This window comes from Callospermophilus lateralis, chromosome 8, assembly GCF_048772815.1.
Source record: "Callospermophilus lateralis isolate mCalLat2 chromosome 8, mCalLat2.hap1, whole genome shotgun sequence".
NCBI classification, from domain to species: Eukaryota; Metazoa; Chordata; class Mammalia; order Rodentia; family Sciuridae; genus Callospermophilus; species Callospermophilus lateralis.
The window spans coordinates 65,616,226-65,639,621 of NC_135312.1; the positions used below are offsets into that span (position 1 = coordinate 65,616,226).

General features: G+C 35.7%; 1 protein-coding gene across 6 annotated transcripts in view; it reads right to left on the reverse strand.

Moving 5' to 3' along the window:
• Positions 1-23,396, reverse strand: part of Wdfy3 (WD repeat and FYVE domain containing 3) — a 260,148-nt gene that overhangs the window by 221,552 nt on the left and 15,200 nt on the right. For all 6 annotated transcript variants that reach the window (XM_076865184.2, XM_076865186.2, XM_076865188.2 and 3 more), the window contains exon 2: positions 8,619-8,709. The gene's annotated coding sequence lies outside the window, so the exon portion shown is untranslated. The remainder of the gene's footprint in view (positions 1-8,618; positions 8,710-23,396) is intronic.

The window sequence follows — 23,396 nt, forward strand, 5'->3', positions numbered from 1 at the left end:
CTGGTTAAACTTTTCTGTATGCTTGAAATTTCAAAATACAAAGTTGTTTTATGTGAATTGATTGTATCACTAGTAGTCTCTGCTTGTTTTTAGATTTTTAGTATTTTTTCTTTTTTTCCTTTCTTTTTTACCATTACAAAGTTTATTTAACAAAAAGTTTGATAGGAAAATGACCCAACTTTTACATCTTAGTAAAACAGGCTCTTTAGAGAGGGACATGGATTCCTCTGCTGAACAATCATTATTTATTCTCATTCCAAGACTTATAAGGTGATATTTTTTCTTAATATTACCACCACATTGTTCTTTTACTCACTAGTTGCCATCTTGACATATTCATCTATCACAATATTAATAAATGAATCAAATTCCCACAACATTCCTTGGATATATTGGCCACCACTTAATTTCAATGATAACTTCTTTTCCATACATTTTTTCAGCTTGGGAGCATGGAGATTTACTCCTGTTGTCTCCTAGGCAAGTTTAGAGCTGCTATCTCTAATATTCTTCATCAAGCAGAAATAAGAAACTTTCCATGGGTCTACAAAGTACTAACTGCTAAATCTTAGAATAAATGGTTACCACTCTAGTCAGGTTATAAGTAAGAAGGATACACAATTTATGACTACTCTTTTCTTTCAAAAACAAATATGTATTGCATCACATATACAACCATATAATTTTCCCATTCTGCTTAACATGAAAGTTTGTGGATGTTATTACACGTCTTTTTTTAAACATAGTATTCATTTTTTCGAAGAACCAACTTTTTGTTTTGTCAATTTTTTCAATAGTTTGTTTCAATTTCGTTGATTTCCGCTCTGATTTTAATTATTTCTTGCCTTCTGCTACATTTGCTGTTGTTTTGCTCTTCCTTTTCTAGGGCTTTGAGATGAAGTGTGAGCTCATTTATTTGTTGGTTTTTCCTTTTTTTTGAGGAATGACCTTCAGGCGATGAATTTCCCTCTTAAAACTGCTTTCATTGTGTCCCATAGATTCCTATTTGTTGTATCTGTATTTTCATTTATCTCTAAGAATTTTTTGATTTCCTCCTTTATGTCTTCTGTAACCCATTGATCATTCAGTAACATATTGTTCATTTTCCATGTAATGTAGGATTTTTCCTTCCTTCTTCTATCTTTGATTTCTAGTTTCATTCCATTATGATCAGATAAAATGCATGGTATTATCTCCACCCCTTTATATTTACTGAGGTTTGCCCTACGGCATAATATATACTAGAGGGAAAACAAACTTCTTTTTAAAAATGGAAAGTTGGGGCCAGAGATACTGCCACATCGATGTTCATAGCAGCACAATTCACAATTGCTAGACTGTGGAACCAACCCAGATGCCTTCAATAGATGAATGGATAAAAAAAATGTGGCATTTATACACCATGGAGTATTACACAGCACTAAAAAATGACAAAATCATAGAATTTGCAGGGAAATGGATGGCATTAGAGCAGATTATGCTTAGTGAAGCTAGCCAATCCCTAAAAAACAAATACCAAATGTCTTCTTTGATATAATGAGAGCAACTAAGAACAGAGCAGGGAGGAAGAGCAGGAAGAAAAGATTAACATTAATCAGAGACATGAGGTGGGAGGGAAAGGGAGAGAAAAGGGAAATTGCATGGAAATGGAGGGAGACCCTCAATGTTATACAAAAGTACATATAAGAAGTTGTGAGGGGGCTGGGGATGTGGCTCAAGCGGTAGCGCACTCGCCTGGCATGCGTGCAGCCCGGGTTCGATCCTCAGCACCACATACAAACAAAGATGTTGTGCCTGCCAAAAAACTAAAAAATAAATATTAAAAAATTCTCTCTCTCTCTCTCTCTCTCTCTCTCTCTCTCTCCAAAAAAAAAAAAGAAGTTGTGAGGGGGAGGGGAAAATAAACAAGGAGGGAAATGAATTACAGTAGATGGGGTAGAGAGAGAAGATGGGAGGGGAGGGGAGGGGAGGGAGGATAGTAGAGGATAGGAAAGGTAGCAGAATACAACAGTTACTAATAGGGCATTATGTAAAAATGTGGATGTGTAACCGATGTGATTCTGCAATCTGTATTTGGGGTAAAAATGGGAGTTCATAATCCACTTGAATCTAATATATGTAATATGAGATGTCAAGAGCTTTGTAATATTTTGAACAACCAATAAAAATAAATAAATAAATAAATAAAAATAAAAATTGGTTCTAAAACCATAAAAAAAACATAGTATTCATTACTATGTCTTATCACGGTAGATAAAATAAAGAAATAAAGTTTATTTTTACAGAATTGTGAATTATTTGCATGTACTTCATATATTCTTATCAATGTTATTATTGTAATAGTACTTTTTTTTAATTCTTAAGGCCTTATCATTCTGAAACTTACACTGTATGTAAAGTATGCAAAAAGAAGGAATACAAGAACCTAGAGAAAAGGTAAAGTAGATGGCTCAGGTCACCACAGATTATTTGCTGGAATAAATTTCAGAGAAAAGAATTTAAATTTTTTAAGGCCCATTGCTTCTTTAAAACAGTTATATAATTGAAAAGCTCATTAATTTAGATTTACACACCATTTTTATAAATCAGACTTAAAATATATCAACATTCCAAACTCCAAATTAAGAGCTATAGAAAGAAAGTTTGCTACATAACACCACCACAAATCCAAGAAAAAGCTAAGGGCTAATTCAAGTTTTCAAGTTAATAATCTCAAAATATATCAGAACTTAAAACCCCAAAAGTTTTTCCTGGACAATGTTGTTTTGTTTTGTTTTGGCAGTACTGGGGAATTAACCCAGGGATACTAATCACTGAATTACATGCCCAGACCTTTGTTTTATTTTGAGAGAGGGTCTTGCTCATCATGTTGCCCAGGCTGACCTTGAAACTGTGATTTTCCTGCTTCAACACCCAAATAGCTAGGTGACAGGCATGTGCCAATGCACCTAGCTGGACAATGATTTTCTTCATTTACTAGACAAATGATATTCATTTTCTTCCCGCACATAGTCCCTTCTTAGAGCACTGGCTCTTTCCCCTCATTGAAAAGAAAACTAATTTGAACACATAATGGGGCTCTTCTAAGAACAGCTCACTGGAAAATACTGGACATCCTTAAAAATGCGAGATTTGTGGTTCCTTTCTCAGCAAATAAGAATACAACCAAGATAATTACCTATGGAGCTGAAGGTTAATGACCTTAATACCCATGACTGACCACTGAACACTAATAATAAAGCTGAGAAAATTATTTATCAGGAAGAAACAAAACCAGGAGTACAAGCAACTCCAGAAAAAGAAACAAAGAACAGGCACCTAAAAATATTCAATTCTCCAGAAGCTTGGCTGTACTTTTTGTACTTGAATTCTACAATATTTGGCACCAGGAAAATTGTTTTCAAAATAACTTTTCAAAAAAGGTGAATATGGACATCCATGTATCTATGTAGATACAGTATTTCCAAAAGAAATAAATGAATTAAATTAACATACCAAATACCAAAAATATTATTAGAACATAGCAAAGGCTTGGGTTCAATTACAAATCAATAGATTCTTCCCCAAAATAGAATGTTAACCTAATATACAGTCAGAGAAGATAGGACAAATCATTCTGTTCCAAACACTTTTTTATTACTAAGCGTTTTCTTACTTTTTTCAGCAACAGAATAAAAATCTATGTTTAATATAATCAAAAATATATTAAGAAAGAAGCAATGCACCAGAAGCAGAATAGCAATACAGTCAAATTCATAAGCTAGACACCTACATTTTAATCTGGCCCTGCTATTTCCTAATCCTGTGACCTTGGGCAAGTTTCTTCTCCAACTGTTTCTAACAATATAAAATTAGAATAATAATAGAATCTATCTCATAGGGTTGTTAGGAAGAATAAATGATAGAACACTTGCTTAAATAAAACCCTAGGAACAGTAAATGCTAACTGCTATTAATATTTTTATTATCATTTAGCTATTATTCATAATAAGTAGGTGGATTTCAAATACATCCATAATATTATAAAAGGAAAGTCCCTGAACAGGATCATTTTTAAACAGGTGTAGGAAATGAAAACCATTTAAAAAAAAAAAATCCAAGAAACAGGAGATAAAGACAAGCCCACATTAAAGAACCTAATCTCCTAGACAGTCTAAGTCCACAGCAGACCTCCATAACAATAGGGCCAAGGAATTCTTTCATGGAGGCCAGCTTGCTTTCTGATAAAATTTTGTAAAAGCTTTCCTCATATGATCTCTGACCACATTAAAAAACAAAACCCCTATTTTTGAAAGCCCAATCCCCAGACACAGCAAAAGCTCAGGATTATCTACTGAAGCTGGAAGAAGGTAAAGATTTTTAAATAAATCAAATCTTAATTCTGATCTCAAAAGTTTGAATTTTGAGGGCTGTGGTTGTGGCTCAGGGTAGATAGCTTGCCTGGCTTGTGTGAGTCATTGGGTTCAATCCTCGCACCCCATATAAATAAACAAACAAACAAAGGTCCATCAACAACTGAAAAAAAAAAAATTGTTTAAAAAGGTTTGAATTTTGAAACACAACTGATTGAGAATTGAGTACAAAGAATTCATTCCTATGGGACTCTGAAACATTTCATGGGTCTGTTATAAATAATTAAGAAACAGCTAAAGATATTGCAGGGAGAAAAACAAACATGATACATGATTTATTTCCTACAAAACATGCAATAAGACTAAATATAACCAATTTGAAAGGTCAAAAATTATGTGATAATAAAAAAGAAAGGGAAGAAAGTTGTGTAGAAGGGAGAAAGACCATAAATTATTTCTGCTATTTAGAGGGGGGAAGCATCAAAATATCCCAATTTTTATAAGAAAATTCAAAAATGATTATGTTAAAAAAAGCAAAGAAAAAATTTGAAATCTGTACTTCTTTCCCTATATGTTTCAAAATCAAATAATTCATTAACTTACACTTTAATTAAGCATACAGACATCCACAAAAAATTATTCAAAAAATACTGAATCTGTACTTTTAAAGTATGATTTTAGGATAGGCTTTTTGAGGTCCTTCTCAATACATACAAAGAATTAACTGAATAGCTTGAGAACTTATGTTTTAGATTTTTTTTTCCCCATTTCCTACCTTCCTTCTATATCATTTATACTAATACTTTCTAATTACAAACACTTAAGGAGGGCAGTGGCCTTCTTTTTCATTCACATGAAGCATGCACACACATGTACACACACACACACACACAGAACGTTCAGGCGATTGTTGGTGTTTGATCAAACTGGGATAAAATGTTCATGAGTAGGACTTCCTCCTAAGCTCCATATTTCTCTTAATTAGTCACAGATATTTTTCTAAAAGAATATTAAATGTCTTAGGATGCTACTAAGCAGCCACAGTCATTACAAATATATTGATATAAATAAAGATGCCTTTAAGTAGAAATCTTCATAAAATGGAGGGCCACACAAAGAATATTCACAAGTGCCAAAATGATACACCCTTTACAAGACTGTGAAGAGAAAGAGCATTCCTTCTCCCACTGCTTTCACCCATGTCAACACAAAATAAAACATAAAACAAAACAGAGTGGCTAGTAGTTAATTAAATTTAAAAAGAAAATGATAACTTGGGGCTGAGATTGTGGCTCAGTGGTACAGCACCTGCCTGGCATGCGTGAGGCCCTGGGTTCCATCCTCAGCACCACATATAAATAAATAAAATAAAGGTCCATTGACAACTAAAAAATTACTTAAAAAAAAAAGAATGACAACTTGATATGCTAATATTCCCAACTATTTTTGAGGGGAGAAACGCAGGGCAGTAGCAGGGATTGAACTCAGGGGCACTCAGCCATTGAGCCCCATCCCCAGCCCTATTTTCTATTTTATTTAGAGATAGGGTCTCACTGAGTTGCTTAGTGCCTTGCCATTGCTGAAGCTGGCTTTGAACTTGCAATCCTCCTGTCTCAACCTTCCAAGCCACTGGGATTACAGGCAGGCACCAATGCACCCAGCATTGTTGCCAATTTTTAAAAGTGTATTTAGTAACTGCACAAGTCTCCAAAGATCTATAGCAAAAATAACACTTATGTCCTCCATTTCTGTTTTCTTTCCCTTTCTTGGTAAGTCAATAATTTAAACAATGCTTCAAAACTCCTATCCATTTATGCAGTTGATTCTATTTTTCAAAAACAAACTGTATCTATAAAATGTGTTGTCAAACAACTAAATGGTAACAGATATACATCCTTATATTAAATATACATCCTTATATTAAACAGATAACAGATACACATCATTACAACCTTCAAATATTCAGAAGTAAAAATGGTTAAGGTTAATGTTTGTAGGAACAAATGGCAGCTAACACAAAGCCTTGCTCTTACTATGTGCCAGGGACAGTGCAAAACCCTTATGTGCTTTATTGGTTTCCCACCTCTAACCACACCAACGTGGTTTCTTATTTTCCTCCACTCCCTGAAACCCAAGAACCTGCCCTTTAATTTCTAATACTTTTCTTGCATTTATGTTCATCTTTTTAATATACTGGAAATAAGGATTCCTATGAAGTCAGTTTCAAAAATACAGCTTTGGCTCATGTTTTGATCCCAACTTAAATGCAAATACATCTAAAAGGAGTACTCCTATACTTTATTATTAGCTATCTGCATTTTAGTAGGAAAAAGTCAGATCATTATCAGAGAACACGTTTTGAAACAAAGAGCCAATGCAAAGTTTTAAAATGATCTTGCTCTGACCCATGATTTGTTTGGAGGCATCTCACTGAGGAGTCAGTCTGTTCAGGGGAATCTTGGATGGGGTATATAAGAAGAGACCTATCTTTGGAAGTCTGGAATGCAAGACCCAAAGCTTGGAAGGTAGTGGCTACTAATCTTCCCATCACAAAGATTGGAAACATGAAGATAGCCAGTTTCCAAAGAAATGGTAAAGAATGATATGGACCTGCCCAGAAGAGGCACCCTGCTCAGAGCTGACAGGAAACCTAACTATGCTTAGGTCACAGGTTCCCATTGTGCAGCCCCACTGCACTTCTGTCTTTGGATCTCAGTGTCTCCTGGAACACTCCCAAAAGCCTGATAACTTCCCCTTTTTGATTAAGCTAATTTTCACAGGGTCATTTGCAATCACAACAAAACTAACATGGTCAAAAAGGTGCCCTTGCTAAAGCTAAATAACATTATGAAAGGACAAATAACTTCACATAAAAAATAAACTTTTCAATAACCATATGTAAAGTTAAATACGAAAATTAAGACAATTGTTTTGCTGCAGTACTCTTGACATAACTACCTGGTCACTGAGCCATGCAGCCAATCCATTAATCACTGCCAAGGGGCACAGGGAAGCAGTGTGGAGCTGTGGAGCAGTGACCCAGGTAGACTGGAGCATGAGCAGCAAGCATGGGCATGGTGACCGAGCCCACCAGGCTCACTTTGGCATACAGAAGCGGGGAAGACCTGAATGGGACTACAGTGCTAACCAATACTGTTGGTACTTTTCCAAACTCTGACTAGCATAACTTTGGACCAATAGCATTGACCCAAGAGCTATATAAACCCCTACACTAGCGCACCCAAGTGGCAACCACTGTTCAGTCCCCTGTTGGGTGTCCTCTCACCCTGTGGAAGTTCTGTTTCTAATTACACTTGAATAAATTCTAATCTTAAACTCACTCATTCTCCTCTTGTGAATTGAATTCACAAGACAAGAACCCAGAAAGAAGAAACTGGCAGTGAGTTGCTGGAGTCTTCTGCCGCAGTCCGGCTGCAGCAAATAACCTGGGGGGTGACGAGCAACTTGTGTACATTGATACAGCAGGAGTAGGAGCCGTTTATTGTAGGACCAGAGCGGTATATATACATTCCATACAGCTTATCTTAATTAACATAAACTCGATACAGCAGTCAACCAATAAGGAATCTCCACACTTAATGGCTCGCTGGCGTTACTTCACAAACCACTCCCCCTGGCAAAATGCCAGGCGCCATCCTGACTTGTTTACAGACTCTAACAGTTTTCTGCAATAGTGGAGGGCGCAATCCACCATTAGGAGCTACAACACATTTCTCAGCTGCAGAGGCATACAGCTTACACAGACCTCAACTGCCAGCAGGAGTGAAGAAACTTTGGTTTCACTCTGAAGTGCCTTACAACGTCATTTATCTCTTAAACTAGTCACTCAATTACAGTACTACAGATTGATGTTCAAAGCCTGTGCTTCAAAATCAATTACAGGTGGTCCCTGACTTAGGATAGTTTGACTTATGATTTTTTTGACTTTAGCAATACACATTCACTGAAACCTTACTTCAAATTTTGAACTTTGACCCTTTCCACAATTGTTGATATGCAATATGCTACTCTCTCTTGATGCTGGGCAGAGGCAGTGAGCCACAGCTCCCAGTTAGCCACCATTACAAGAGTAAACAACTGATACTCTACACTGTACTGTGCTAAGCTATGAAATTCAGTAGGTCAGGTGTTTTCAAGACAGTTGCAACTTAGGACATTTTCAAATTACAATGGGTTAATCTATCATAACTTGAGAAGTACCTCTAGATTTTTCCAGGAAAAAAAAAAAAAAATCCTAAATCTCACCTGATTCTCTGTTCTGGGCTAGCATGAACCCCCGGAGAAATAAGAATGACAGGCACTTTCTTCCTGAAGCAGATGTGGAGAACAACTATACCTGTAATAAAGGAAAGATAAAGAAAACCCAGTTCATGCTTAGAATATAAACTGACTCAGTACCATGCGTCATTCATTTTTAAATGATTCTATCTCCTTTCCTTGCCTTACTTTAATGATGGAACCCATAAGAACACTTTAAAATAGGTAAAATCTGCTCTTAAAAATCCATGAAAATTATAAAGTGATTTGAAGTTGGTCTCTACAGACCATCTGATTCAACTTCTTCCTTTTACTGGTGGGGAAAGCGAGATCTTGAGAAGTTGTGCAAAGAATTAATGACAACATGGACACTTATTAACAGAACTTGATTCTGAGTCCAATTCTACCACTTCCAGTCCATAACTCATTTGTACATGATAGATCATACTGACTCCTTTTTAGAAAGAGAAAAAAAAAATCATGTTATTTGTCTAAGTGCATTTATCAAGCATCTGCAAATAAATGAAATATAGAGTTAACCTGATTGGTTCTAAATTAAAATCAGAAAAATCATCTCCTCAAAGGTCACATTCCAGCCTTAAATTATTTACCTTGTCTAATAAAGAACATCTAAATGTTTCTTTTATTTATGATTTAACCTTCCAACATGAAAACACTAACACATACATCATCAAATCTAGGTTCTAGTCTTTCTTAACTTTGATCTCAACAAGTTTCATGGTCTTAGTCAATTATTTCTTTGGTCTCAATGCTCCTTTATTCAAAAATGAGGAGCCTGAACTAATTCTCAGGGTCCTTCTAACTATAAAATGTTTATTTTTAACAATATTCTACTTTTCTAATCAAATATTTTTTTGTCATGTAACTCTACGTTTTCATCTCTTTAATCATATTATAATAGTTCAGACAAAATTAGCTAATTATCATTCAAATACCTATCCAACGATAATCTAGTTTTGATGTCTGTCTCACTTTTTGGGTGGTTTTCATTTTACAGGAATCTAGCTAGAGGTGGGGGTGGTATTCTTTAAAAGTCTACCTCTTGAATAGATTCTAAGAAAAATCCCAAATTATTTTCCCCAAATCACTGATTAGATTACACATCTAACAAGTTTTTCCTGTGTGACTTATCAAATGGCAGACACAGAGAAGAATGGTTTTAAAACAAGATACCTCCAGTGAAATACTGAATGCTGTTAGAAATTCAAGCAGCAGTGGGGGAACAAGAAGAAGTGGTGAAATATCTCCAAAATTTTGACTTCTAAGTATGGCTTTATTCATTTTTAAACATACTGATTGCTCCATACAATAATTATTTGCAGCACAATAAAATTCAAAGAAACATATAAAATGAAAATCTAAGTGCCTGTTACCCAACTCAAGAACTGAATGTGAATTACTGGCTTTGTTCTACCGATCGGCTCCTTCTTGATTCCATGCCCATCACTCTCATCTCCCCTATCCTCTGAAATGTCTACCCTATATTTAGTGTGTATCATTATTTTTTAAAAAGTGTAACACATATTTATATATCCCAATAACTATTTTGCTTATTTGCAATTCTGTAAAAATGATATAAAAATCTCCTGTCTTGTAGAATTTGACATTTCCATTCAATGATGTTCCCAAGATTCACCCATGTTGTTACATGTAGTTTACTGTCACTTCAAAGTAATATAATATCATTAATGTGCCACATTTTAATTATTCATTCTCTTGTCAAGAGCTTCTTGCTTTTGTTTTGTTTTCTGTTTTAGACATTTTTGTTACCAAAGTTCAGATACTTGTCTCCTGTTTCACATGTCCAAAATTTCTCTTAAGTAGGAGTTAAGGACTTCATGCATGTTCAATTTTTCAGAATGATACTGATTTTTATTTCCCTCAAAGTGTTTAGCAATTTATAATCCCACCAGCAACAAGTAGCTGATGTTCATCCACATTCTTTCCAATATTAATGTGAATTTCTTAATTTTAAGATATAAAATGATATATAATTATGGCCTTAATTTGTACTTTCCTATTAATTATGAGCATTTCTTCATATTTATTTCTAAATCATGCTTCTTCTCAGATGAAACACCTATTCATATCTTTTGCTCATTTTCCTCGAGTTGCTTGCCCTTTGCTTATTGTTTCATAGAAATTTTATAAGTATTTTAGATGTTGATTATCTGATTTTACCCATTTTGAATTATTAGGTACAGAAAAATATTGAGATAAAGAAGCAGAAACAGAAATGTGAAAAGCCAAACAATTAGAAATAGCAAGTTAGAGTAGCCATGTTTTTCTCAACACATTTTTTAATATAATGCAATCTACAGCTATCTTAAGGTACCAGAAATATAAAATATTATATAATCAATCCAGCTTTATAATCTTTCATTTTAATATAGATTCAGACAAAAGCAAAGGCTATGAAACTACTTCAGTGCATTCTAATTGCAGTATGCCATATAATTTCAAACAGACTTTACAAAGGTCATGATTTAGACAGAGTGCTCCCATTTTGACCCTGGCATTTTACATCATACTTTTTTTTAATAAGTCAGTTACACTGTCAAAAGGGCGAGTTTAGCTATGTATGCACATATGTATGAGAACTGAATTTAAAAACTAGATTTTAGAAATTAGAACGGAAACTTGGAGTCTAGACTTGGCTATAAATTTAGCTATACCTCTTTGGTCCAGTTATGTCTTGAGTTAATTTTTTTATACTTAACATGGGAATTGTGCTGGGTAAATTCTAAGGAATATACTCTTGAGTCTGAAGATCAAATAGGAAAAAAATAATAATTTCCCAGGTAGTCTTGAAAGACTTTTAATCTCTTTTCAAGTTATACAAAGTAGACAAATGTATGTCAAGGTCATTGTTCTGTCATGTGTAACTAAGTATACATATAAAAAAATAATTTTTTTTAAAATGCACCCCAAAAAAGTAGACAACTAAACAATAACCAAACGCTAATTTTCTGAAAGAAAATTTTAATTCATAGTTTTATAGCCTTCCTATTTCTTCCCAAGACTTTTGGCAAATCATCTGATGAAAAACATCAGGAAGAAATCAAAAGTCAAAACCTGAATATTCTACAAGCTTACCTTGATTCCTATATAAGTAATCAAAAGAGAACTTCCAGAATCTCTCCTGATACCTACCCACCTACGTGACTCTTTACCCTCCTACTCTGCTTCACTTTCAGCGGTCACATCAAAGTTTAACTCTCCCACTTGGCTATAGATGTTATAGCCCTACTCCTATGCAAGGACATTGCTCTAGTTAAGTCCCACTTTGCCCTCCTACAGCATCAGCTTCCCCCTTCAGATAAAGCAAAACCAATGGCAAATACATCTCCAACAAACAAAAACATTTTAACCCCAAACATCCCTCTAGATGGTCAATGATTTTCATGTCCTTTATGGCAAACATCACAAATACGTATTTCCTGCCTTCAAGTATACTTGCATTCAAACTGAGCATGCTCCAATGAGACTTTTACTCCACACAGCACCACTGAAACTTGACCAACAACATACAGATCATTAAACCCAAAGGCCACTTAGTTCTCACCTCTCTAGACCTATGGGCAGTATTGACGTCATTCACCATGTCCAATACCTTTTCCTTCCCTGGCTCTCAGGTTCTCCTGGTTTCATCCAGTTATCACTGGCAACTCCTTCTCAACTTTCTTTGTTCCTCCTCCTCTTCTCCTTGACACCCAAAGTACAAGTTCTTACCCCTTCCCCCTAACCCATCAGCTAATACCATTGACTAGCTATCACATATATCCAGAATTGCACCACTTCTCACCACCTACACAGAACTAGCCATAATCTGTATCATCACTTACTCCGGTTTTGATCATAGTGGAGTAACTGACCTTCCAACTTCTACTCTTCCCTTTTTGCAGTCCCTTCTCATCAAAGCAGCTAGAGGTATCCTGACATCCTTACATAAATCATATAATACAACATCTGCTCCCCTCATTTCCCAATGCCTTCTCATTTCAATCATAGTAAAAGCCATTTTTTTTTTTAAGGTCATAAAAGAACCTACATAATTTGGCCCCCATTGCTTCTGACCTCATTTCAAAATGACCTCGTTATTCTTTTTACAGGCCAGGCACACCACTGCCTTAGGTTCTTTATACTTCTATTCTTCTATTCTGCCTACATGTTTGTCTATGCATTTATGACTTCTGCATGCATCACTATACTGCTTCATATGGCTGTTTCCATATGGTTCCTCAAATGTCTCCTAGGCAAAGTCTTTACAATTCCCTCTACTTAAAATTTATTTAAACTGCAACAAGTCTGCCCCCAGTGTACCCTAACCCACTTGTGATTTCTCTCCAATGTTACCAAATGACATTAATTTATTTTACTTTTGCTGTTTATCTGTCCTCCCATGAAAATATAAAATCCATGAGACAAAGATCTTTGCTTTGTTTGTTACTACATTTTCAATGCTTGAAAAAGGTCTAGTGTACAACAGGCATTCAATAAATTTTAATGAACAAAAGAATAATTACTTCCTTAGAGGAAAAAAACAAACCAGAAATCTCTTGAGTTTATAAAACAAGACAATCTAAATAATCAGGGGACAATAATTGGATTTTGGAAGTAAAATAATCATTCTAAACTTTCTTCAAAAGATAAGTGGTAAAAGACTACAGTTGACATTGCAGATAATACTTACAAAAACTAAATATAATCAATAAAGTAACCAGTTCTCAAAAACCTGAGGTTTTAAATTCTGACCATTCGCAGAATGACTTCTTTATTTTCCACTAACTGCTGATATATTCAACAAAGGGTGGCTTGTAGAGACATGACACCAACACACAGGAAAATATTATAAAAATGTTCATTCCAAACTGGTTCCAAAGAAACAGGCTCTTTTTAAACAAGGAAAGTCTAAAATTAAAGGACAGATATTTTTAAATGTTTTGAATAGTTTGCTTGGAAGTAATTTAAGCCTTAGAAAAAAGTTGCAAATACTATATACGAACACAAAATACCCACAGATTGGCCTGTTGTTAAAGTTATTCCCTTTGCTTTATCATGTGTGTTCACAGGGTCTCTCCACTGTCTTGCCATTCACACACACATACACACCTACATTTTTTCCCCTGAACCAACTGAGGATAAACTATATACATCATAGACCTTTGCTTCTATGTGCATTTCCTTAAGAGATACTCTCATATAAATAAAGTACAGATATCAACTTCAGCAAATTTAACATTGTTATATTTTTTCTACTCTGTGGCCTGCATTCCAATTTCTCGACTGTCCCAATAATATCCTTTACAACATTTTCCTCCATTTAATATAAGATCCAGTCCAGGGTCAGGCATTGTAGTTTATGGTTCTCTTTCCTAAGCCTCCTTTAATTTGGAATACTTCCACAGCCTTCATCTTTTATGACATTAACTTATTTGAAGAACAAAGGCTTCCCAGCACCTTGTTTTTAAAGTAGAACACTCTGATTTTTTATTTGTATGATGTTTTCTCCTGACTAGATTTAGATTATGCAGTCTTGGCCATAATACAACATAGATGATGAGGAGGTGTCCTCATAAAGTGTCATATCAGGAGTCACATTGTGACCCTCTACCCATATTGTCGGATCTCACTAGTGCATAATCACTATTTTATGCCTTGTAAACAATACAGAATCTGTGGGGAGATACTTTATAACTGTGGAAATACATTTCTGATCCATGTCTCCCATGGATTGTCAGAATTCTTGCCCTCCCTAATTTTTATTATGCTAGCTACAAAATGATGATTTTCCAACTGTACAACTTAGACTTCCTTATAAGCAAGAGCCCTTCATTCTCCTCTACTTACTTATTTGCAGTTTATTATAATTGTGGATTAATTCCTATTTTTAATAGCTCACAGTTAATTATTATATTTATTTGATGATCAAATTGTCCTATTTAGAATAGTGGAAATATAAACAAGCTTCTTATGACATGCTCACATCATTTAAAAAACATCTTGTTTTCTAGCATTAAAAAAATAATAATTTTGGTTCACCTAATAAATATCCTGCCCTAGCCTGGAATCAGCTATTTCTGAGAACTCTGGTCCCAACTTTGAGTTGGGAATGATAATAGAGACCAAGACTTAGGAATTAGGCATGCTCCATGCTTCTTAGACTTTTCATTGGACAAAGCTAGAAAATATATGCATATATATACATAAGACAAATGTGTATATAAGTTATAGATATATATGCTATTTTTAAAAATGAATTCACATGGATATTTTCAATTCCAATTCATCCCCACAGGACTTATTTTTGACTTATATTTCCATCTCATATTTGTATGTCCCTCCTTCCTCACTCTTCAAAATTGATATTACTAACATATTTAATGAAGGAAGACTGAATGTTTTTGGTCTTTAACATTATACTTAGAAAGCCCTAGCCAGTGTGATAAGGTAAGAAAAGGAAACAAAAGACACACACTGGAATGGAAGAAATGAAAAAATAATACTCTCTCTATTCTAGACAACAATGTTCATATAGAAAATCCCAAGGATTCTATCCCCCCAAAACCCATAAAAACTACTATAGTTAATAAGGGTACATAGGTAGATAGACTGCCTGACCATTTCTAATAGCACCCAAAAAAAATATGTAATGCATAGGGAGAAACCTAACAAATTATGTGCAAGATTTGTATTTTGAAAATGACTAGGACTAGTGAGGTAACTCAGTAGTAGAACTCCTGTCAGTCTAACATGTACAAGGGCCTGAGTTTGATCCCTAGCACTACAAACAAACAAATAAGGGGGGGGGGGGGGACAAAGGAAAAGATTACCCTCCAAACTACAAAATACTAAAGAAATTGAGATGATCTAAGTAATGGAGAGATATTCCAAGTTCATAGATTAATAGACAATAAATATATTGTTTATCACTATATTTACCTATAAATTCAATGTAACTTAACTAAAATCACAGCAGACTTTTTTTTTTGTAAATTGAAAGGAGGCTTCTACAATTTACATAGAAAAGCAAGAAAACTAGAAAAGCCAAGAAAATTTTGAAACCAAAATTGGAGGGCTCAATGTTAACCTAATTCAAGACTAAAGTAATCACAACAGTGGGGTATTAATATAAGAATAGGTCAATGGAAAAGAACAGAGATTCTAGAAATCGATAAACATATATACAGTCAATTGATTTTTGACAATAATGATCAAGCAACTTAATGCAGAAGGGAAAAACTATTCACCAAAAAGTACTAGAACAACTGGATATCCACATGCAAAATAAATTCAAGGAACATAAAAGACACAACATATGCAAAATTTAACTCAAAAAGGATTATATATATAAAACTTTTAGAAGTTTAGGGCAAAGTCATTATAATCTTGGGTTAGGCAAAGAAGTCTCTGAGGATATTAAAAAGGTCAAATCATAAAGAAATTACCAAAGTGGACTTCACCAAAATTGATTACTGCTCTTCAAAGACACTGTTATAAAAATAAGAAGAAACCACAAACTGGGACAAATTATTTGTAAAACACATACCAGAATGGTATTCAAATATACAACAAACTCTCATAACTCAATAAAATGAGCAAACTAAATTTAAAAAGATGTCAAGACACAGACACCAAACAAGCACATAAACGGATGCTCAATATTAATTATTTGTGAAAAGCAAATCTAAAACATTTATATAATGCTGCTGTAGATGTCAGTCTTTCCATGGATATCTGCTTTCACTTCTCTTGGGTATACACCTAGGGATGGAATTTATAGTTCATAAGGAATGTTTAAATTTGCAAACAATGTAGCACTTTTTGCTAAAGTAGCTTTACCATTCCACTAGCACTGCATTAGAGGAAACTTCAGTTTTACACATTCTTAACAAACTTAATATTGTTAGATTTGTTTTAGGGAATATGTTGTGGTATCAACCCTATGGTTTTAATTTGCTTTTCTCCCATGAATAGTGATCCTGAATATCTTTCTATGTACCTGTATCTTTCTATGTAGAAGGTATTGGTCATTCATATGTCTTTGGTGAAATGTCTATTTAAATTATTTGTCCATTTTTTGACAGAGTTCTTTTTCTCATTATTGGATGATGAGAATTCTTTATACATTTTGGTTCAAATCTTTTGTCAGATATGTTTTGCAAATATTTTTTCAATCAATTGCTAGCTTTTTCATTTTTTTCAAATGGCAAATGTTCATCTTGAGAAAATTTATTGAGCTTAACTCAAGCTTATTATTTGTCAGGGTTTTTTGGTATATATATTATATATAACATATATAATATATATATGGGTGGATGAATTTATATATATAATATATATATGGGTGGATGAATTTATTTTTCAAAAAGATAACAAGGCTGGGGATGTACCTCAGTGAAGTGCTTGCTTAGCATGTGTGAGAACTGCAGCAGCCACTTTCTCCCCAGTACAACAACAAAAACAACAAAAGATAATAGACTGCTCTTTAGAAAGTGATAAAATCAGCACATACCAGTAAACAGCTTGAAGATGATGAAATGTAACCCACACTTACTAAAACTGGACTTTGGAAAATAAGTCCTTATATTCCTAGTTACAATCCCCTCATATTGTATCCCTATCAGGTGACCAGTTGTGAAACCTAAAATTAACAGGGGAGAATAACAACGTTGAAGACCTTCCTCCTTCAATTTCTTATTGCGATTTGACCTCTAAGCTATAGACATTTAAGATTAGAATATACTACAACTTTTGTTTTTTATGGAGCAAGTTTTAAATGGAAACTTCATGTTGATAGCAAAAAAAAAAAAATCAAATTACATGGAAAAACTAATTCATGCAATGACTTTCAATAAGCATCCATTAGTGAAATACATACACACTGAACAAAAAAATAAAAGGACACTACATATCCTTTTGTTGGCAGCACAACACAGCTTTATATAAGACTTTTTCAGTGTTAATTATCCTCAAATTCTTTCTCCTAACTTTAAGAAGCAAAATCTATAGGCTGGTATTTTTCACAGTTATGAAAATACACTCTTAGAACACATTCTTTCAAGTAAAACAATAAAACTACTCTCTACTACAATACCAATTCTTCCCCTAACTCAGTGAGTCAAAGATGATCTGTTAAGTTTAGAATATTTAAACGTAAACAGACATTTTCTGTGCTTAAATGAATATGCATGTGTATTACATTCACATGTACACATGTACACACAAACACAGGATATATGCCATATACCATTCTATAAAAACTAAAATTTTTTAAGTGAGTTCCTTTCTGAGAAAAGGAAAAGTACAAAATACTAAATCAAAAAGTCAAAGATTTGACTCAACTAAGATAGTAAGTTAAAAGTGTATTCATTGGACATGGCTAAAAATCTTGCTTAAGTCTTGGGAACTTAGAAAATAAATTACTCTGGACAAATCTCTAGGACTAGCTCCACCCTGAATCAGGACTCTATCCTATTTCCAGCCAAACTATGCATGTAGAGGCCACCCAGCATCTGGTGCATCACAGCCATGGCACACTGGTACCAGCCCTGACCCCCACTATTATGGTCTGGGGATGTACAATATGGAAATAGCAGCTGAAGCAGAGCAAGATGTACCAGTGGCAACTGCAGAAGCAGCAGCCGCAGAAGCAGCAGCAGCAGCTGCTGCAGACGGCCACATAAAGGAGCTGTAGGCTTCATGGAAGAGGTGATTCAAGAGGATTACCTCAACCACAAGGGCACTGTGAACCAGGGAGGTACCCTATACCATGAGGCTGGTGGCAGTAATCAGCAGCCTATGCAGCAGCAGCAGCAGCCTGGACAGGAACAACAGCCCTGGCAGCCTGCTACAGTTCTGCAGCCCGGAGCAGCCTTCCACAAATAAACCCAATACAAGTTCTCAAAACAACAGTTGCAGGAACTAGAAAGCAATTTCTTTCTTTTTTTTTTTTTCTTCTTTTTTTTAGAATGATGCTGAACCTTTATTTTATTCATTTATTTATATAAATAAATGAATGATGCTGAACCTTTATTTTATTCATTTATTTATATGTGGTGCTGAGAATTGAACCCAGTGCCTCACACATGATAGGCAGGCGCTCTACCACTGAGCCACAACCCCAGGCCTGGAAAGTATTTTTCAAGTAACTCAATACCTGTTGGAAGCCATCCATGCAATACAGGAGGATTTTCTCTCAGCATGAAGCCAGAGAGATTTAGGTTTGGCCTTGGGAACAGTATTGGCTCTCCCAGGCAACAGATTGCCCAGGGCACATGACCTTTATCTCCACTCTGCAAGGGAGGTCCCTCATAGTAGTTCCAGAGATGGGCATAACCGATAGGAACTGAACAGCCCACCTTTAACCTTTTTTGGTGAAGAACATTCTATGGAAGGCCTTTGAAGTTTCCAGGTAGAAGCAGGCTCCATTTTGCCAGAGTCTTAGCAGTTGAGTCTGATCAGTTTACCTGTCCTGCCCACTTTTGAAACTACTTTCTGTGTTCTGTGGGGTTTTTTTGTTGTTTTGTTTTTTGTTTTGCCGTTCTATTTTTCTTAGCCAGCCTATTTCACCATAGGGAATCCCACTTCCACCACCTGTGAGGGATGCACGCAAGAAATACCCTGATGAGGGGTCTGGGGATGTGGCTCAAGCGGCAGCACGCTCACCTAACATGCGTGGGGTGCTGGGTTCGATCCTCAACACCACATAAAAATAAAATAGAGATTTTGTGTCCACCTAAAACTACAAAATAAATATTAAAAAAAAAAAAAGAAAGAAAGAAATAGGGGCTGGGGATGTGGCTCAAGCGGTAGCGCGCTCACCTGGCATGCATGCGGCCCGGGTTCAATCCTCAGCACCACATACAAACAAAGATGTTGTGTCCGCCAATAACTAAAATAAAATAAGTATGAAAAAATTCTCTCTCTCTCTCTCTCTCTCTCTCTCTCTCTCTCTCTCTCTCTCTCTTAAAAAAAAAAGAAAAGAAAAGAAAGAAAGAAATACCCTGATGTGACCACAAGAAAGGGACTTACAGGATGCATCAATGTGAATGAAACTAAAGCACAGGTTTAGTTTAACAAGAGAGTCAAACATAGGAAACATCAGAGGAAATTAATGCTTAGAGATGCACAAACTGGTTCTCAGAACCACATGTTCCTGGCAAACAAGAACAAACCCTAGAATGCTATCCTTCAAGAGCCAGACTGGAGATGGGTCTACCTGTTGCAACTGACACATGAGCCACTGTTGATGCCCAAGACACACTTATCTCCTCAGCAACTGCATTAACAAATAAATAAGTGAATTATCAAAAAAAAAAAAAGAAAAAAAGAAAAGAAAAAAGAAATTACTCTGTAGTAGACAGAAGTGGCTGGGAAGCCTGCACTCCTCCTCTCTCCTGCACCATGATCACTGACCTTGAAAAGATCTGGAGGATAATAGGGAGATTCAGGGAATGTACCTCTCATAACAAGGCCACAAACCCCCAAAATTCCTGTCCCATATGTATTTTTAAGAGAATTCTGCCCCTGCCAAGGCAAACATAGTCTGGAAGAAAAGGATGACCTACATTACAGAACAGGTCATACTTCTACACTAGTCTGTCTAGTCCTTACTCCACAGGTTCATGGGAACTACCAGATGGAAGGAGCAACAGTTATGCAAGGGCTTAACTGCATTAACTTATTAAGACAGGCCTCACTACTTCTACTGCTGAGAAACCTTTGCTTGATGCCACCATTCAGACTGCCTCTGATCAGGCAAATTACATCAATCCCTTCACATTACAGCAACAGTGATGGTTAGTCCCCACTATAACAAACACCAATTCTGAATTTGACTATGCCAATACCACTATTTAAGATGAGTGAATGCTTGAAATAAATCACAGGGCCTCTGATCCAAGAATTTACTTTAAATGGTGAGGGGTAGATAACCATCTACCATAAGACGTCTTATCAGACAGACTCTTGTCCAGACACAAATGTCCCCAAAGTGGGAGATAAAGCCTTCTGGAAGCCTGATATACATGCTTCTGCCCCAGCTATACCCTGAAACTAGGGTACTGTCCTGCAGTACATCAACCAGGCTATGTTTACCACCTCTAAAATACACTGAATGTGGAATCTAAGTGGTGATGGTGCTGGTGGCATCTTTTATCTGCTCTCAAAGTTTTGATTCTTTCCCCAAGAACTCTGAAATCTGTTGATCTAGTTTTATTCAGTACACAAGGAAGAAATACTTACAGCAGGAGACAAAACTATTTCTACTGAAAGCTGAGTTTTTCATGCTGTTTGGTTTTCTCATGACAGAAGAAAAACAACAAAAATAGAAGATATAAAGTTGGATGGATAGTGCAGGAGTCATAATTCCATACAGCTAGAACTACCAAGGCTAAGACCCTTTCAGGAATGAAAGGCTGAGTCAGCTTGCTACCGGCAGAGAGCCCTTATAAGCCAAGATATTAGCCGAAAGCAACAGAAATACAAAATCTGAAGTAAAACAGGTTAGGGCTTTGTACACAGATGCAAAACTAGGACGGCAGCCAGTTTCTTCCCTAACTAATCAATGGGGTATAATAAGTAACCCGGTGTTTCCCATTTGATACATTTTCCTTTAATCTCTTCTTCCTTTCCCCTAGTCATGTTTATGGCGAGTTGGCAAGAGTTAAATTTAGGCTGTAAAATATCAATGGAACCAGAGACAACATATTATCCAGTCAGCAGAGCTATGGAAATGCCTCTCCATGAGGAACCTCAGCTTACATTTGGTTTTTCTTCTACTAAGAAAACTGCATCAAAAAAGAGAAAAGCAAGGTCACCTTTGTTTTCATATAAGTAGGAAGGGGATGAGCATAAAAGAGACAAAACAAAAGGAGTGCTTAAGCTTCCAAAAGGTGAGATGTTCTAGACACCTCTTAGGAGGGCTGCCAAGCTTTTGATTTCCTCGTCTTTGGGAATGGCCCCCAACCCAGAGAATTAAAGTTGTGGGGTTAGGACCATATTCATAACTCTGCATTCCCTGGCTGTGGTAGAGACAGGTATCTGATCTGAACAGGGTTAATCTATTCTTTCTCTACTAGAATATAAAATTTGAAAAGGTAAGGCAGAAAGGTCAAATCTTTAGAGTGAAGCCACCTTAATGGCAGTAGTCTAGGTATAGAAGGTATAAAATCTGCTAATGAGGTCCTTGAAGCAACTATGGCTCTGTTTGTTTAAACTCCATGCATTCAATAAACCACACAGTTCCCAGTATGGGTCCATAAAAGCCTTTTCCTCTCCTCAAACCAGCAAATGTCAACTGTCAACTGACTGCAACCAAAAATTTGCTAATATGACTTCTTCTAAGAAGTAAATGAAAGGTGTGGAAGGCTCTCATTTTAATGTCAAAGTATCATAACCATGTATTTATCTTGCTTCCTCTTACCCAACTAAGAAACTAAACTCTTAACAGTGTCATTTTGCCTTCAGAATTGTGACATTAAAACTCTCATGCCTAGCATGCTTTTTCATATCCTCCTATTGTGCAAGAAAGCACATTTACACCAAAGCTTAAGTCTGTTCATTTCAGCAGCAGTTCCCTGTTAAAGACGCTACTGTGAGGCATCAGCAGTTCTCAGCATCTCGTGATGCCACATCAGTGCCAATAAAGCAGACTAAATGATTACTGATTAACAATGGCAGTGATTTTTTCCCCTTAAAAGATACTTTATGTAAATAATGTCAAACCCAGCCTTTTCTGACTTCCATGTGCTTCTACTTCTCCTGTCACTTAAATCAAAGATCACTGATATGGACTTAGGACAGTTTCAGCCCCTACCTTCAATTCTGGATAAAGTCGTCATCAACATTACCCAGTATCTACACTCCCAATTAGATGACTAGGGTTTTTAGCCTATTCTGATACCCACTCTGTTCTACTCCTACCTCTTCTACTCTCTTAACCCTGTTTATAGCTCTTATGTTAACTAAGCTTCTGTTCTGACACTTTTTTGGAGGTCCCTACTCTGGTCCTTGCTCTCTCTCTCTTCTTAGTATTGGGGCACCATTTCCATTTGCCAGTCCCAATTCCTAGCACTGGTAGTAGGCTATTATGTAGAGTCCCATACCCATAAGGAGAATTCTCTGGTGGCCAGTCATATAAAATATGTGCACAGGTGTGCTCCTGTTCATTTAGTTATTCACACATACACATCCTCCTATTCCAGATTCCATTGCTTCTTCACCTTGAATTCCCATGAACAACAGATTGAATGGATTATTTTGGGGCTGCTCTTCCCCTAGCAGGGCCTACTAAAGAGGACTTTTTCTGCACACCTCCAGGCTAAATTGGCTCCAACATACAGTACTATTCCCAAAAGTGGATTCATCCTAATTTGTGCATTTAAAGTAATCACTACCCTAACTCTAAAACTCGGCAATGCTTCTCACATCACAAATACAACAAAACTCCATCAAATCTGGAGATAGGGCAAAAGTAAGTAAACTTACAGAATTTAGAAGTACAACAAATAAAAGAATAAATTTAGTTTCTAAATGGTATGAGCTAAACTTTGTCATCAGTACTACTTTAAAACAATAACATAATACATGAAGAGATTCTGGACAACTACATGCCAAATTTTATTTTTCAATCACCAGACTATAACTTTTAAAAAATAGAGAAAATTACTACATTCTACTTTGTAAATACATTCTATTATAGCATGTTGAAGTAGCCATCTGATTCCCAAGAGTTTTAGCAGC